Here is a 15458-nt window from a genome sequence, read left to right as displayed (position 1 = left end):
AAGGGAGTAAGTCACTGAGCCTTGCCCAGGGGTGGCATCAGGACCAATTACATGCAAAGCAGTTATTCTTCGCACTGTAGTTCCAGTGTTGGGTAAGGAGCTAACTTTTTAATAAATTTTTTTATGGATTTAGAAAAGCTCTCACTGAAAATGTTCTTGATTATCCTCTGTGTCCTGCGCCCACACGTTGCAGTGACTAACAGTTTCTAATTCCTACTAACTGCTTCTCAGAGGAAAATGGAAATGGTTGGCCCTTCATACTGTGCTGCTCTTTTATTGTGGTTCCTGTGTATATATCAACAAGCAATGCAATTTAACCTGCCCTGTGCTGTTCCTTGGAGGGAATTGGCTGTTCCTGCCTTTCTGCTGGCTTGATAAATGCCCCATTTGCATGGAAAATAATGCAAATCAGTTGTTGAATTTTTGCCTTACTTAATTGCAAAGCTGGTTACTGTTCTGTGTAAACAAGCTGATGGTGTTTTGTTTGCTGACAGAAAAAAAAAAAAGAATTGGGACAGTTTATATTTGGCAATGCTTATTTTTTGTGGGTGGCTTATGGCCTAATCCTGATGGGGACATTTGGTTTCTATTGCATGCTCGAAAATAACAAGATTTTAGAAAAAAAAATCTGAATCTTCTTGGTGTGAAGTGTTTGATTCAGCTCTGATCCCCTGGTTCTTCTTCTGTTATATTAATAAAACCTGAAGTAGCAAATGAAAACAGATTAATTGCATATTGGCATCCAGCAGCTTTGATTCTGTTTTCCAAAACTTTCTGCTGCTACTTTCGTCGCTAAAAGACTATAAAACGCCGCAGTGCTCTATTGGTGAAATTTCATTTGTTTCGTCTTTCCTTAGGGAGACATAAATGATTATAAAAGGTGGAGGAAAGGGGGCTTTTTGCATGTTAGGTTTTCCTGTGTCAAGTCTCACTCCCTGAGAAAGTCCAGAAACTGCATATCTTTGTATCTGGCAGCATCCAGGGACACCATCCTTCTGCTTACAACAAAGCAAAAGATAATGCTCAGGTTTGGGGCTTGAGGGGAAAAAATACCTGAAAAGGGTTGGAGGCACGTGCTGCACTATGTGAAGTACTGGCCTTTGCCGAGTAAAGTCCGGTTCTACTGACTCAGTTCCCAGCCTTTCCTTGTTTGTTTTTGTAGCGTGCCTCAGGATGCTTTGCCATATTACCCCTAATAAGACTTTTCCCAGAGTTTCTTTGGAAGTGTCTGTGGCATTCCAGGGCATTATGCAATAAGGAGGACACTCATTTTCCCTGCAGCTTTTATGTATGTCTGAGAATGCTGGTACCATGTGTAAATTCATGAGATTAGCATCTGCTGGTTATCCCAGTCATGCCCAGGGATGGTAACTGGGCATCCCTCTACTTAGATGCTTCAGGAACTGATCTGAAGAGAAACGACTCTGCAGTAGTTCTATAAAGAACCAAGTTTTTCCCTCACCCAGGTGCTTTCACTCTTCGGCAGCATTTGTCCTGATGAGTTTTGTGTGAAGGATATTTGTCTCCTAAACCCTGAGAACACTAAATTAACGTAGAGTAGACCTCTGGAAAAAACTTTTCAAGGTCTTCAGCTCTCATTGAAGTGACGTAAGGACTAAACCCACTATCTTTTCAGCCCCCTGACACACCTAGCTCCCTGTCATACTCTTGTTTTCACTCATGCTTATCCAGCAATCCCTGAAGTGACAGTCATGGCTTGTGCAGGTACCTGAGCTGGCTGTAATACTAACCCATGCCCTGTCCCCACATTAAGCTGTAGTCCAAATTAGTTGGCCCTTTAAGCTTGTGCTAGCTAGGCTGCTGGAGAGGGGAAGTCAAGCTCAAGTGCTACACACAGTGGGGATGCAGAAGCTCAAGTTGTAACAGCTCATCAGCTGCTAATTCAGAAGGGCTGCTAACCCAGCCTTTCTGTACAGCTAATCAAATCACGCTGAGTATCTTGAGTGGTTTTTGATGGTGACTGCTCGTTTCAAGCTAGCTGTTGCTGTGAAAACAAGCATTTGAATTCTGGCAATTCATGCAGGCGAGGTAACAGGTAGCGTCATTCTTTCACCTTTAAGATGCTATCGTCTTAGGTGGCTAGACAAGTTTTAATGATAATGTGATTTTTGGGGGAAAAAAATCTACCTTTTCTGAGGACAGACTCTTAAACTGGATCAGCTTCTCGGATTTTCAGTGATCCAGAGGACATTGGCTTAGCCTCGTGACTCCTGTTCATTCCATAATAGCTTGTGGTATTTTAGTGATAGGCAACTGTGGGGAGCTACATAAGCCTTGTCATTCTGGGCCAAAAATATTTTCACAAGAAGTGACTCTTGCCAAAGAATTGGTTCTCTTAAGTCGCAGACTTTGGCCTCAAAGTGTTGTGGAATGCCATGAGCTCTAAATGCAGGAGGAAAAACATATTTGCAGACAGAGTTCTCATTTGATTATATCAGTGGGGATGCTGACGAGTATAAATAAATGAATTTCAAGAACAGACTGTATTTAGTTCTAATTAAAGGAAGATTTCAAAATCTGCCAAATTTAGTAAATGCGATATTAGCTCTCTGTTTGTTATAACCACGGACAAACTAGTCCATTTGGAAGCTAAATTGTTTTCTGGAGACACATAAAAAGATAGTGTGTTCTACATGTTATTTTACCGTAGAAAGTTTTGGATACGCAAAATGCCACTTATGCCCAAATTAAGGGCTGAAATAATGCTCTGCAGTCTGCGATGGCTTTCTACCCTGGGTGGGAATTGCCCCTCAGTGACTGTAGTTATATAGCGCCCAGAAGCGCTATGCTTGATGGAAGGGAAAACTTGTAGGAACTGTTGTAGGAATTTACACCTGCAGCTGACTTTGCTGCTGGTGTCTCAAACAGGAGAGACCCTTAACCATGGGGTGATTTGATAGAAAAAAAACCAAAACAAATATGATGTAAACAGAATGGGCTCCAGTAGTTGTCCTCCTCATCGGGTGTGGGCGCTGCCACTGTGACAACTCATTGGTATGCCCCTGGCTGGGCGCTTTTGTGCCACTGTAAGAGGCTTTGGGCACCCAGCCTTGGACCACCCGTTGTTATGGGTGTTACATCTCATTTGTGTTAATCGAAGAGATAAAGGTAAGCCTTAAAATATGTGGAGTAATGTGATCATATCACAATGCAATACCTCCTTCAGCTGAAAATTTAATTTAAAAATTGTAAACCCTTCATGAAAGGAATTAACAGGGCAGAGCTCATAATGCCTTTGCAGTAGAAGTTCATCCTATGCACAGCAAAGGCTGTTGCAAGAAGGTGTCTCTCTTAATACGAGGGGAGAGAGTTCATCGCTTCACACCAGATATTTGTCAGGTATTTGCCACACCAGACAGTTGTCCAGACTCTCCTTATAGGGTCTTTTATACAAGGTTTTTATATGTATTGTATAAGGTTGATATATATCATGTCTCCATATAAGGGAAAAATAGGTTCTTCTCTGAGGCACAATTCATCTCACCCTGGCAGAGGTATTTCCAGATGTCTAGGATGAGACAAAGTGTGCCCTTCAAGTACTTGTTTCTCCTAGTTGTAGAGAGAAGTTGGAAAACTAGCCCTCAGGTATTTATGTCTACTGTGTAGATATCCAAAGTTAATGAGATTAATCTAGGCTGTGTACTCTTCGGGGATGCCAACAGATAATCCGTCTGTCCAACTCTCTACCTATTTACAAATACGGAACATTCTCGCTGTGGATTTTCTTTAATGCAAATTAATAACTGTTACAGCCTCAGAAACAATTTAGGGAACTTTCATGATTTATGCATGGCTGTAGTGCTACCCAGAAATCTGTTAGAAAAAGACAAAGGAGACAATTTAAAGTTTGGGACAAATCCGAGGAATTCAGTAAGAAAGTCTCATGTGGGATTCCTGAGAGTAATTACTTTGCTTGTATTTTTCCTGTAATTTATGGCACCCTGTATGAGTGTTAATCATTCTGTGGTGTTCTGTGGACTGACAGAATACATATTAAAACCCATCCAGCTTTCAGAATATATTCACTTTTTCCGTCCACACTCCTCCCTTTCTTTCCATGTTATTTCTTCAAAATTAGAAAGCCTAATGCAAACTCTGAGCTGAGGATTGAGACTTTTCAGTTTGGTCATGTCTGCTGCCTTCCTTTGGTTTGTGAAGTGCTTAGCGCACCATCAGTCCTCCATTTTAAGGTGAGGAAAAAAGGATTTTTGAAGGAAATGTACTATCATTAGCTCTGAAACTTTCCGGTGTTAGGTTCTAAAACAAGACTTTTATCAAATACTGTTGGCTTCCCTTGCTGTCTGCAGTGGGACTATTTTATTTGAAGTGACGCTTGCTTCATTTCACCAGTTAATGGGTGATTTTCTAGGTGTTATCGCTGACAACCACAGATAAAGAGGGTCACCTTCCAAGGCCTACAGAGAGCGGTTAATCAGATGCTGGGTGCCGAGGACTGCAGTTTAAGGGCAACTCCTGCCCTGTAGGGTAACAGAACTGTTAGTGTGGAAGTATAGGAGTGCTCCATGAAAAGACCATGCCGTACACACCTGGCCCCAGGCAGGAGGACTCATGATGTCCCAATGCCCACTCACATTAGGCACACACACTGATGTATTCCAGCATAGGTTATTCAGCTCAGAACAGAAGGTAGAAACGGTAAATGAGTGGTTTGCAAATAAGCCAGGCTAAACCGAGCCCAGCTTCTTGCACTAGAATATACAAAACCACTGTGGAGGACCTTGGTGATGGGAAGCCGGGATAGGAAAAAAAATCTCTTACATTTGGAAACAAGCAGGCTCACATTGTTCGTAAGCAGGAACATCTTTGATTGGTTACCAGTAGGTGTCATTGCAGGTTTGCAGACAGTGGGAATTCATTGGGACCCCAGCACTTGTGACAGGCACCCAGGCCGTGGCCATGCTTCTTGGACAGTCCTCCACTAAAGGAAACCTCTGCAACATCCCAGCTTTATGCTGCAGCTTTAGGGTAGTGCAGAAGAAAATCCTGTTTTATTCCTCATCTAACGTTTTGAGTTGAATTTTTCTCTGTTAGGACCAGCCATCCTTATTGCAACCATTTCTTTTCAGTGGCTAGCTCCTCTTCTCTGTGTATTTAAAACCCTTGGAGTCAATCTGCCCAGGATAGAAAACTTCATATGAAAAGTGAAGAATGGTATGGGGATGAATGCTGTGCATCAGATCAGCAAAAGAGATTAGGATATGCCCTTCTCCCACTTACTTTAGGACCCGTTCCTTCCAAGAAGCCCTGTTCTCCTATCCTGCGCATTGTGTGGTTGATCTGTGAGAGAAATTGTCGGAGGCGGGTACTTAACTTTTGGCTCCACACGTGCCAGGTCACTGGAAGGGACTTCCTTGGACACAGAGGACATGTCCAACTATTTTTAAAGCTGTCTTGTACAGTCCCTAAGGGACAAACCTCCTGTTAAAACCAGTTAAAGCGCTTGTTTCCCACTGGAAGGCTCTTCCAGAACTTGACCTGCTCCCATGGATAAAAACCAGCTTCTAATTCCCAGACTACTGGGATTTCACAGCCACTTTCTTCAGTAATTCCTGCTCAGTGTTGTTCCTTAGCTGACAAATTTTTCTTCACCACTCCAATAGGTGTGTACCGACTAACTTTGTCTCTTCCCAGTATACCTTCCACAAGCCCAGATAGGGACCTTTGTGAAGGCCTGCCTTTTCAGTGAAAATGCATTTTCCCCGAGATCCCCAGTCGCCATCGGCTGAGCAAATCTCAGATTTCAAAGAAGTCCAGACGTATTTGACTGTCTTGAGACTTGATCTTGAAAAATGACCTTTTTATTGCTGCCACATTGTTCTTTGGGTGGATCAATTTTCTGACTCCATTCCCAGGTTCCCAGGTGACTGCAGAAATGTTTGTGTCAGTGCGATGAAGAGAAGCAGCCTGGGGGCAAGAACAAGAAGATGGAGGCTCCAGCGGAGGCACAGGGACTGTGTATGTAGCCCTACCACCAAACATCCAGTCATATCTGAGCTAATATTTCCGTGTGTAATGTGCTATGCCATGTGGACATAAAAACACATTTGTAGCTCGGGGATCTTTGGAGGTCAGAGATATAAAAATATAATCACAGCTTTAGCCTCCTCTGATATGACAGGTTTCCTACCCTCAGTAATTCCTCTGTGTGCACCTGTCCTATAATGAATATGAGTGACCAGGCTGCATGCAGTGCTCAGGGGAAGGTCTCAGGCAGCCCGTGTACAGTGCCACTCATACGCCCAGCCTTTGCTGTAATTATTTTGCCCGACACATCCTCAGATCACATTTCCTGTTTCACAGCTGCAACACACTGATATCTATACATGCTACTGTAATATACTTTGGCCTTTCTCTTCCTGTGTTGCTTCTGACTGATTAGAGGAGAAATTCTTGTTCTCGGTCCCTAGGCGTTTGCTCTTGCATCCTATTACTATGATTCAATTCCCCAGAGGAATGCCTTTCTTCCTGTAGGGCACTCTGATCCTCCTGCATATTGATCCTCCCAGCTTTACATCATTGGCAAGTCTTACTCACATTTTCTGATGGTTTGTGCCAGGGTCTTTCATCAAAATATTTGGGCAGATCAGTTCCAAGTCTGATTCTTCAGAAATTCTAGTACTTGGCCCATAGTAGTCCAGTCCTTTTCAGTCCTTTCTGTTACCATTTCTCTTTTAAATACTTTTCCATCCAGAGTGAAATCCTTATATGAAGCCTTGTTTTCTGTGGTTTAACGACTAACGTCCCGGCTGATATCTTGCCAAATTCTACACTGATGTCCATATAGCCTAGATCAATTATATGTCCATGGACATCTGGTGAACAGCCATCCTCTTCCATTAAATCCCCAAATGCTTATTTGGATGCCTGAGTGGGGGCAGCTAAAGGACATAGTTTGGGACTTCGGTAGTGGAAAATGTTGGCCCTAAAGTCTGGTATAAAGCACACCCCTCCACACAGCCCTTCTGCCACTCAAAAGTGGTACAATATAAAACCGAGTTATCAATGGCACATAGAGTATGTAGGGAGGATGTTAAAGAAATGAGGTGCAAATGAAGAACTGAGAATAACCATTTATTATATTATGCATTACCTGGCTTAGTAGAATGCAAATATAGCTTGCTGTTATCCTTCCTTTAAAACCTAATCTAGCTTAGACTACCAACTCCCAGACTTGTGGGGCTATAGGCTGCTGTTAGCCACAAAGAAATGACTGCAGATTGCCATACGCCCGCCTGGCATTTTCAGTTGAACATTTGGAAAAGACAGTGTGGTTCTGCAGGTCTTTTTATCATGAACTTGTAAACCACCAGCAATCTGCGAACCACAGCTATAGTCCTAGACAATGTTCAAGCTCCTTTTCCCTGCTTCTTAGAATTGAGGTTAAAGCCTTTTCCTTAACAGAGGCTAGAATTTCAAGGCAAAAAAGTTATTCAACAGGCTGATCCACTGAAATCAAATGGAAAATCTCATGCATACAGAAGTACTGGTATTGGCAAAACAGGTTTACAGTGGCAAGGCTCTTTTTTTAGCTCTACGTTTGCTTGAAATATGCTGGTACTAAATTTATGTTTTGTTTTTAAAATGTTTGGACTTCATAAAGCTCACTAATGGACCTAGGCTGAGTGGCTCCTTATAGTTCATTTTATTTCCTTCTCCTTACTTTACAGGTAGTGAGGATATCTTTATTGGGCCATCTGGACTTACTAGAACATTGAAAGGTAAATTGGGCATTGATAGTCAGAAGAGCACTCAAAGATCTTGATGTTTATGCAGCTGCCATCATCATTAGAAACAACAGTAAAGCACAGGGAGAGAAAAACGCTAAAGAAGGAACATAACCATAAAACTGTATTTAAATAATATGACCTAAATTTTCCATGACTGCTTTCCTCAGTATCTCTTCAATTGCTTTTATGCTCTGCTAAATAACTGGACCAGGGAGTCCTGTTTATTTTTATGTGATAGCTCTTTTTTAGACCTGGATTTCCGGGCACGCACCGCAGTGGCATAGCTACTGCCACCCCGATGTTATAATAAATGAACGTGCTTTGGTGAGCTTAGATGTTTACAGAACACTGTGTCTGTCCCATCTCCAATTCACAGCACAGTAAGCGTGCAGCAATTGTAAAGGCCGCTCATGCCATACAGCATTTTTTAGACACTGCTTGAACTTTAAGGCAGGGAGATGACACTGCTGATGAATTTAAGCTTTGTTTGTTCACTGAATTCTTGTGGTAAGATTATTTACTTTTTTGTGCTATTCAAAAGCAGTGGGGAGGTAATTCTTTTTCTGTGTATTTCTCCAGTGATGTTGAGCAGTGCTGTGTGATTATACGCGTTGTGCTTTGTTAATTATGACCACTTAGAAAAAAATCACATTGCATTGTTTCTGTGCCGAGTGGGTGAGCGTACGAGCATTTCCAGAACAAATACCCAGCTGTATAACTCTAAGGGCATGTCTGTATCACACAATAGAGTGTGGGGCAGCGAGTCCTCAGTTAATGCCGACCAAACCAGATCCAAAACTGGAAGCAGCAGGGCTGTGTTAGCATAGTGCTACATTTTTGCAGTTAAGCAGGGATTATTAGCTAGAATACAGCTTTGTGCTAACAGAGCTACACTGCTTTTAGGTCTGGGTCTGGTATGGCTGCAGAGGCAATTGCTGTGCTATCTGGATGTACCAGCACAGCCGGTGGTAGCTCATGACCTTCTGTACCGTGCTAGAAGGCACCGGTACATCTATAAATAATCTGTTTGGTTATTGCTGTAATATCATATTTGTTTTATGATAGTCTGGTAGCCCACAGGTGGATCAGGACTCCCACGTGCATCATAGTAGTCGCTAGGAACTCTTGTGCCGGGATGAATCTCACTGAGCTATTCCTGGAAAGTGAATGCAAAATATGCATGAGGAGTTTAAAGTGATTCAGAGGCCACTAAACATGCAGAGGTTTTGTTTACACAAGTCTCAAAACTTTTTCCGTGTGACTTAATGGAGACAACCACTAGACACAGAGGCTACCTCTGCAAAGCTTTCTCTGCAACTGCAGAGGTAACCTGGGCTTTGAAAAGATGGCTGTCCTACTTTGTCTGCATATATGAAACCACCTTCCCAGCCTCAGAAATGGTTTTTGCTGTGGGTGATTTTTAGGCTGGGTTGAATCCTCAGCTAATAAAAACTGACAGCTGGGTCTCTTTTGATCCGCAAGACTCTCATGGTGCTATGACAATTTACACCACTTGAAAATGTGGCTTAGGCACATATTAAAAAAAAAAATCCCAGCTGCTCGATGTGGAGCCTTCACAGAGCCTTTGCAACAGGAAACCCTGTGTCAAAACAGTTATGTTCCAGATCCATCCCTTGGAGAATATTCACAAGGTGAAGAGGAGGCAGGCTGCCAAGCCTGACCTTGTTTTAATTCAGCTCCCTGTGAGACATCAATCTGGGTTTCTACTTCTGGGATTCACTTTCCTTAGAAACAGTTGTTCATTCCTGGGTTTACCCAGAAGCTACAGAGCTCTTGTAGCTTTTATTTGTGATTAGAGAGCAAAGTTTAATCCCCACTTCCTGCTCTATTAATAACAAACCATCATCTCTTCTCCACACAAGGGTGCAGCAATAGAATATTGAAACCAGTATGACACCTGGCTTACACACAGGAGTTTTAATCAATAGATCTCAAAATTCTTTACAAAGGAAGGAAGTACCATTTTAATTTTACAGGAACCAAAGCATAGGGGTGGGACAATCAGAGCAACACCCTGCAGGGGTCTCGGTCCCTTAGGTTACATTACGTCTCGCACTAGTGGGAAAACATGCCTGAGAGACAGGGAGTGTGAAGATATGGGACCAGAAGAACTGGTAGTGTCCCACAAAGGATGTTCAAAAATACACATAGTAGCATTAAGGAAGAGACTTAAGTTAGGATCTTTCCGTTCAGTTTGAAGGCTGAAACTGCATGCTGAAAACTGCTAGATCTGACCCAGGGAATTTTCATGTGGCCTGTTTTAGAAATAAATGTTTAGAGCTGTGGGCAGGAGTCTGACCTTTTCCTAAATCATAAGAAATTGTTTTCATGTAGAACTCCTAAGGAGAGTTCTAAAGTCCTCCTCCTTGGAAGAGCCTGCATCTCTATCCTGAAAGCATTAGAACCCACATTTGCCCAATAGCCTTAAAACAGGATTTATACCTATGAGCCCTCAGGAATGCTTGCTGACCAGTCAAAATCTACTGTTAGTAGCTCTGTTATTTAAATCTTTCTGAATCCTGGTGACAAACTGGCCTGAGGATTTCCTGCCATGAAAGGAGTTTGTTTTCTTCGTGCAGCTTAGGGGTGAGTGGTGTTGAGCAAGAGGATTTGTCAGCTGATTCCCTTCAGACATTTGTTATCATTTGGTGGGAAGATGCAGAATTTACTATTCTCAGCAGTTGGCCAGTCTACCAAATCTCTTTGTGTTACTGTATCATTTGGGGAGGGAGGTGTCCTTATCTTTGCTACTTGGGAGGAGTGTATTGGGCACAAACTGCAGGGTTTACTGCATTGATGTGTAAGCACCAGGGGCAGCAGAGGTGACGCATGGAGGAGATGACCATGAAGTGCCATGTGCCTGTCACTAGCAGCTCTGACACCTCATGCAACACCCCACTGCATGCCAAAACATCACCTCACCAAAGGAGCACATGATGCCCTCGCTCAGATGTATTTAAGAAAGAAAAGCAAGGAATTGGGGTGCACTGAGTGTAACCCAGGGTGAAAACAGGGAGGCTCAGACTGTTGTGTTTGGCTTAAGGCAGAAGGGTAACAAGATGTGTTTACTTAAGTGTTTGTGTAATTGTTTATGTTTTCTTTTTTTTCTCAATCCCCGTATCAGTGATTAGAAATTTATGTTAACTGGCAAGGAATTAAATAAGTAAAAATTCCCCAAATGGAAACTTTTGCCCGCAGCAGAGGAGGTGGAAACTACAAGGGAAACAGAAAAACTTGTGATGCACTGATCTGTAGAAATATATTTTGACATCATGATAGTCATGAGTGAGTGCTTACTTTGACCAGGTAGGAAGGCCTGCAAATGAAATCAAACCAGGCCAGCCTCTCTTCATGTAAGAAGTGATCTGAGATCAGGTTGGTCCAACAAACTGAATTCATTTGAAATCTGATAAGTTTTTAAAATGAAGTTTGCTGCATCGGGTAGAGCTCTTTGGCGTACGAAACAGATCTGGTAGCACAGGGAAAGATCCACACAGGCAGGAAAAATAAATATAGCAAGCAGTACCCCCAACGGCGTCCCACCTCCTGAATTTGCAGGGTGCAGGAAGGACTGAAGCTGCAGTTTGTGTCTGGGCAGAGATACTGTGAGAAACTCAAGGCGCATTTTGCAATGTAGCGTGGGAACTGTGCCCAGAGCAGAAGCACGCACACATGGGAGAAGCAGAGGCAGCACAGAGCAGGAAGTCCTTAAAGTTATACACACTTTGCCTATGGCTCCACCACAGCCCCTTCCAGCTGGGTTGAAGCTGCTTGAGAAACCATCCTTTTTCTTTCTCTGGGTGTCTGTGTGTTTCTCTGGGTTTCCTAGCTCACCACTCCATGCTCCCCCTCTTTTCTCCCCATCTCTCCCACAGTTTGACCTCACACCATGAAACTGTCAGAGCGAGGAAACGTTTTGAGCTGAAACATTCATTCCACATTACGTGATTCTAGATTAAAGGCAGGAAACGTTTAACCCTTTGACAGCTTTCTCCCCTCATCCTGTGAAGCCTTGGTTTTAAAGCTCCTTGCAAACCATGTGTAAATAGGTGGTGAGCACTGGTGCTTTTTAGATGTATGTTCTTGTCTTACCAGTGGCTCTTACCAGTAGCCACAGCCCATGGACTGAGGGGTATCTGGGCTTTACAGACTGAATGTATTCTCTCAGCCCTATTCATAATTCTTGGTTCTTCCAGTGTTGAGACATTTGCAGTGTGGGGGAAATGTGCATTGCCAAACTTATAAAGAGATGAGCCTTTGGCTCCATTTATTTTGCTTCATTCCCCAATGCAAGGTTCATAAGTGCAAATGCCTAAAATTAAAAAGACAAAAATAGGTAAAATGAGGAATCTCAATGATTAGCACTCAGGATTTAGAAACAAAACTTCTTGCTTTCTTTAAAGCTGCCTAATAAATAATGCTAGCAGAATAGCACTTACATATAAAACGTATCATTTCACAGTCCTGACACAAATATGTATTCTGGGTTTTAAAAACTGCTCTTTTGGCAGATTATGGCTCTCCTGAGAGCCAGTTACTGCTCTCCAGCACAGACTGGTGAACACTAGTCAGATGTATTAGGTATTTGGACTCTGGACTTCATAGGTGGTCTTGGCAGTTAAAAGGGTGGATAAGAATGGCAACCCAACCCCTCTGTTCATTGCTGGAGCTGTACCAGTATCTACACCGAGACCAGCAATACTACTGTAGTCCTTTAGGAGAAGAAGTGACCCTGGCATAGGCATAATGTAACCACGTGGGCTGCAATGTGATAAAGACGTGGGGTTTTCACCACTGCTCTGAAAGGATGGAGATGGGAAATGCTAATGGATCTCCAAGGCCTGGATTCTGGTTTTCCATTTCAGCAGACCACCTCCAGATGTGTAGTTCACAGAAACGTCATTTTGCTTCTGCCTCAGAGAACCCACGATTTCCCAGTGACACCTTTTTGTGCAGTTGGGTGGTTCTTCTCACAAATGCTGACTTCCCGCACCGTCCCCAAATGGAGGGATTGGAGCACAGACCATTGAGCCAGAATTGCCGTCACAGCTTCCTCTATATTCAGCACGGCCACCAGCCTATTACCACTCCCAGTGCTTGAGGGAGAGTCAGAATCTCTTACTGAAAGTCAAATGTGAAGAGAAGCATAATTTAAAGATTTTATACCTCTCTTTCGTTCCCCCATCCCACTGCTCTTTACTGGCAGTCACAGAACTGCTGAGGTGTACGACAGCGTACCTTGTTCTGCCAGTGAAATAATGGAGAGTCTTTTTCATTTGAAATGATAAACACCTTTGCTTATAGAGCATGAGTATGAGTTCTAGTCCCCAACAGATGTAAAACCAGCTCAGACACCCATCATCTTCATCAGAAATAGGGGGGCAAGGCTGTTGCACTTTAGTGTGGTATTCCAAAGTTGTTTTGCTTTTGCATCATGGCATAGGAAAAGATTGAGGGTTTTGAAGTGAAATACAATGCAGAACACTGTGAAGAGTGGTGGCTCCTGCAAGCATCTGGAAACCTGGATCGCAGTCAAAAAGTGACATAATTCAGCTCTCTTGGTGAGAGTTCAAAGGCTGCATCAGAAAATGCCCAACCCCTGCTTATCTGGTGAGCTTTCTAACCCGCAGAGAAGGTACGGTGTGTCTCCAGATTCAGCAAGCAAAACTAATACCTTTTCAGAACGACCAGTTACTGATTGCTAGTGTTCTATATTATTGCCCAGAAAAAAGAAAAACATTATCCTTAGGAACAGTCTCCACAATTATCCATAATAACAGCACAAGGCATGCATACTTTCACCCATCATATTTAGAAAATGTGCAGCTTCTCGTTGACCTGCTGCAGAGGAGACAGTAAGTGTCTGTGTGACGAGATCCAGAGGCTGTGTCTTGAAACCCATTTGGATAAAAAGGAAAATGTAAAAAATGTATCTTCTAAAGAAAAGAAGACTGGTATGACAGCTCCTGAATGAATTGGATCCTAGGGTTTACAGAGCGTATCAGCTCATCTCTCTGCTTCGTATTTGGTGTTTTTTCCATCTGTAGGAACCTGTGCTGAAACACTATCATTTAGGATAAACTTCATCCACTTTGTGATGTACAAAATTATTGTCACCAAAGGAGACTAGAACTGGGTTTGCTGCATCGCTCTCCATGCTCCTGTTTATTCCAAAATCTTCAATAATGGGCAAAAACCTGACAGAGCAGAAAATCACCAGCTGTTCTGAGCTCAGCTACCGCTTGCACAGCTGCTTAGAGAAGAGAACTTGCTTGATTAAACCAAAGAGATTTCAGAGAAGAGCAGCAAAACTTTACAAAAACTAAACAGGTTTAAGCAAGCAATGACTATGCAACTCAAATGAGCTCAACACTGTGAACACAAAACAAGGGAAGGAAATATTGGGCTAAGACAGTGAGAGTACTTGGGGAGAAATGGCATGAATTCAAAGGTTTGACTAAATACAGAGTTGTACTGACTTCACTGAGATGTGCTTTAAAATGCTTTAGGTAAATAAGGTCAAAAGGCAAGTAGACGCTCTTATTTTGCTATAAATTATGTTTGGAGTTGGAATATTTGGAAATAAATTTTAACCTAAACAAAAAAAATATACTTCTAGCCTAAGGAAGAACAATTGCAGAACTTTTTGCTTGCTAAATTAAACGAGCACTAAGGCACGAATGGAGAGGAGAAGGAAGGGCAGAGCCAGTGTGACAGGGGTGAAAAATTACCAAAGGAAGAGTATTGCTTTGTCTCCAGAGGTGATAGATTGGATCGTCTTTTTCTAGCACCATTGTCCCTGCTTTTGAGGTTTTTAGAGTGAAAGCAGAGATCTTTTTGAACTTTTAATTGCATGGCTTTCCTGTGCTAGCCCCAAAGGAGACAGGGACAGCTTGTAAGAACTCTGGAAATACATGAAAAACTAAATTCGAGCAAATATATCATTATGTTCTGCTGCTTTCAGGATCACGCGCTGGCTCTGCAGACATAGCTGCTGCTCTAGCAGAGTCAGTGTGATTTTGACCCAAAATCTTCTGGCTTGCCAGGGGGCAGTGGGAAATCCAGCAGTAACAATAAGCTGGCAGCCTTCCAGTTGGCCCTGTAAAACAATTAAACAACTAGGTTTTGGTACAAAGTTTCTTTCAGTGCCTCAGAAAGTTACTCTTTCCTCTTCATATGTATACCTGACATAAATCCTGTGAGTATCCAGGTGCCCTGGATACAAATATTTCTGCCTGAGCTGTTCCTTGAGACCAAGGTCTGGATGTTCCTTTTGTTTCCATGTTTCAAGTGTAAATGTGGGATCCAAACAACTTGCAGTTTAAGGAATCCGGAATCAAGATCTGAATTCAGATGTTAAGATTTAAGGCACCCCTACTGCAAATGCAGGCAATTCCTTTATTTCTTTTTGGTGATTCTCTCCTGTGGATGCTAAAATGCATGGCAAGCATGTGCCTATAACCTTCCGCTTACTTATGGACACAGTAACTTTGGTAAAGAGATCTGGTGAAGATCATCAAGCAAGTCACAGGAGAAGTTAAAAATGGAGCCTGATTTTCCTGTCTCCCAACGTGTGAGAAATGCAACTGACAGAAATACTGCAGAAAATAACCATTTACAAATATCTTCAATCACTCATAAGCCAATCTTGGTATTACTATAATTGTG

At 42.5% G+C, this 15458-nt stretch overlaps 1 long non-coding RNA gene across 1 annotated transcript in view; it reads left to right on the top strand.

Annotated features, from left to right (window-relative positions):
- The window catches only part of LOC142063005 (uncharacterized), a 32674-nt gene that overhangs the window by 14445 nt on the left and 2771 nt on the right, over positions 1-15458 (top strand). The window contains exon 3 of the long non-coding RNA XR_012662607.1: positions 7710-7760. This is a non-coding gene — a long non-coding RNA (uncharacterized LOC142063005). The remainder of the gene's footprint in view (positions 1-7709; positions 7761-15458) is intronic.

This window comes from Phalacrocorax aristotelis, chromosome 11, assembly GCF_949628215.1.
Source record: "Phalacrocorax aristotelis chromosome 11, bGulAri2.1, whole genome shotgun sequence".
Taxonomy (NCBI): domain Eukaryota; kingdom Metazoa; phylum Chordata; class Aves; order Suliformes; family Phalacrocoracidae; genus Phalacrocorax; species Phalacrocorax aristotelis.
This window is presented reverse-complemented; position numbering and strand designations above follow the sequence as displayed.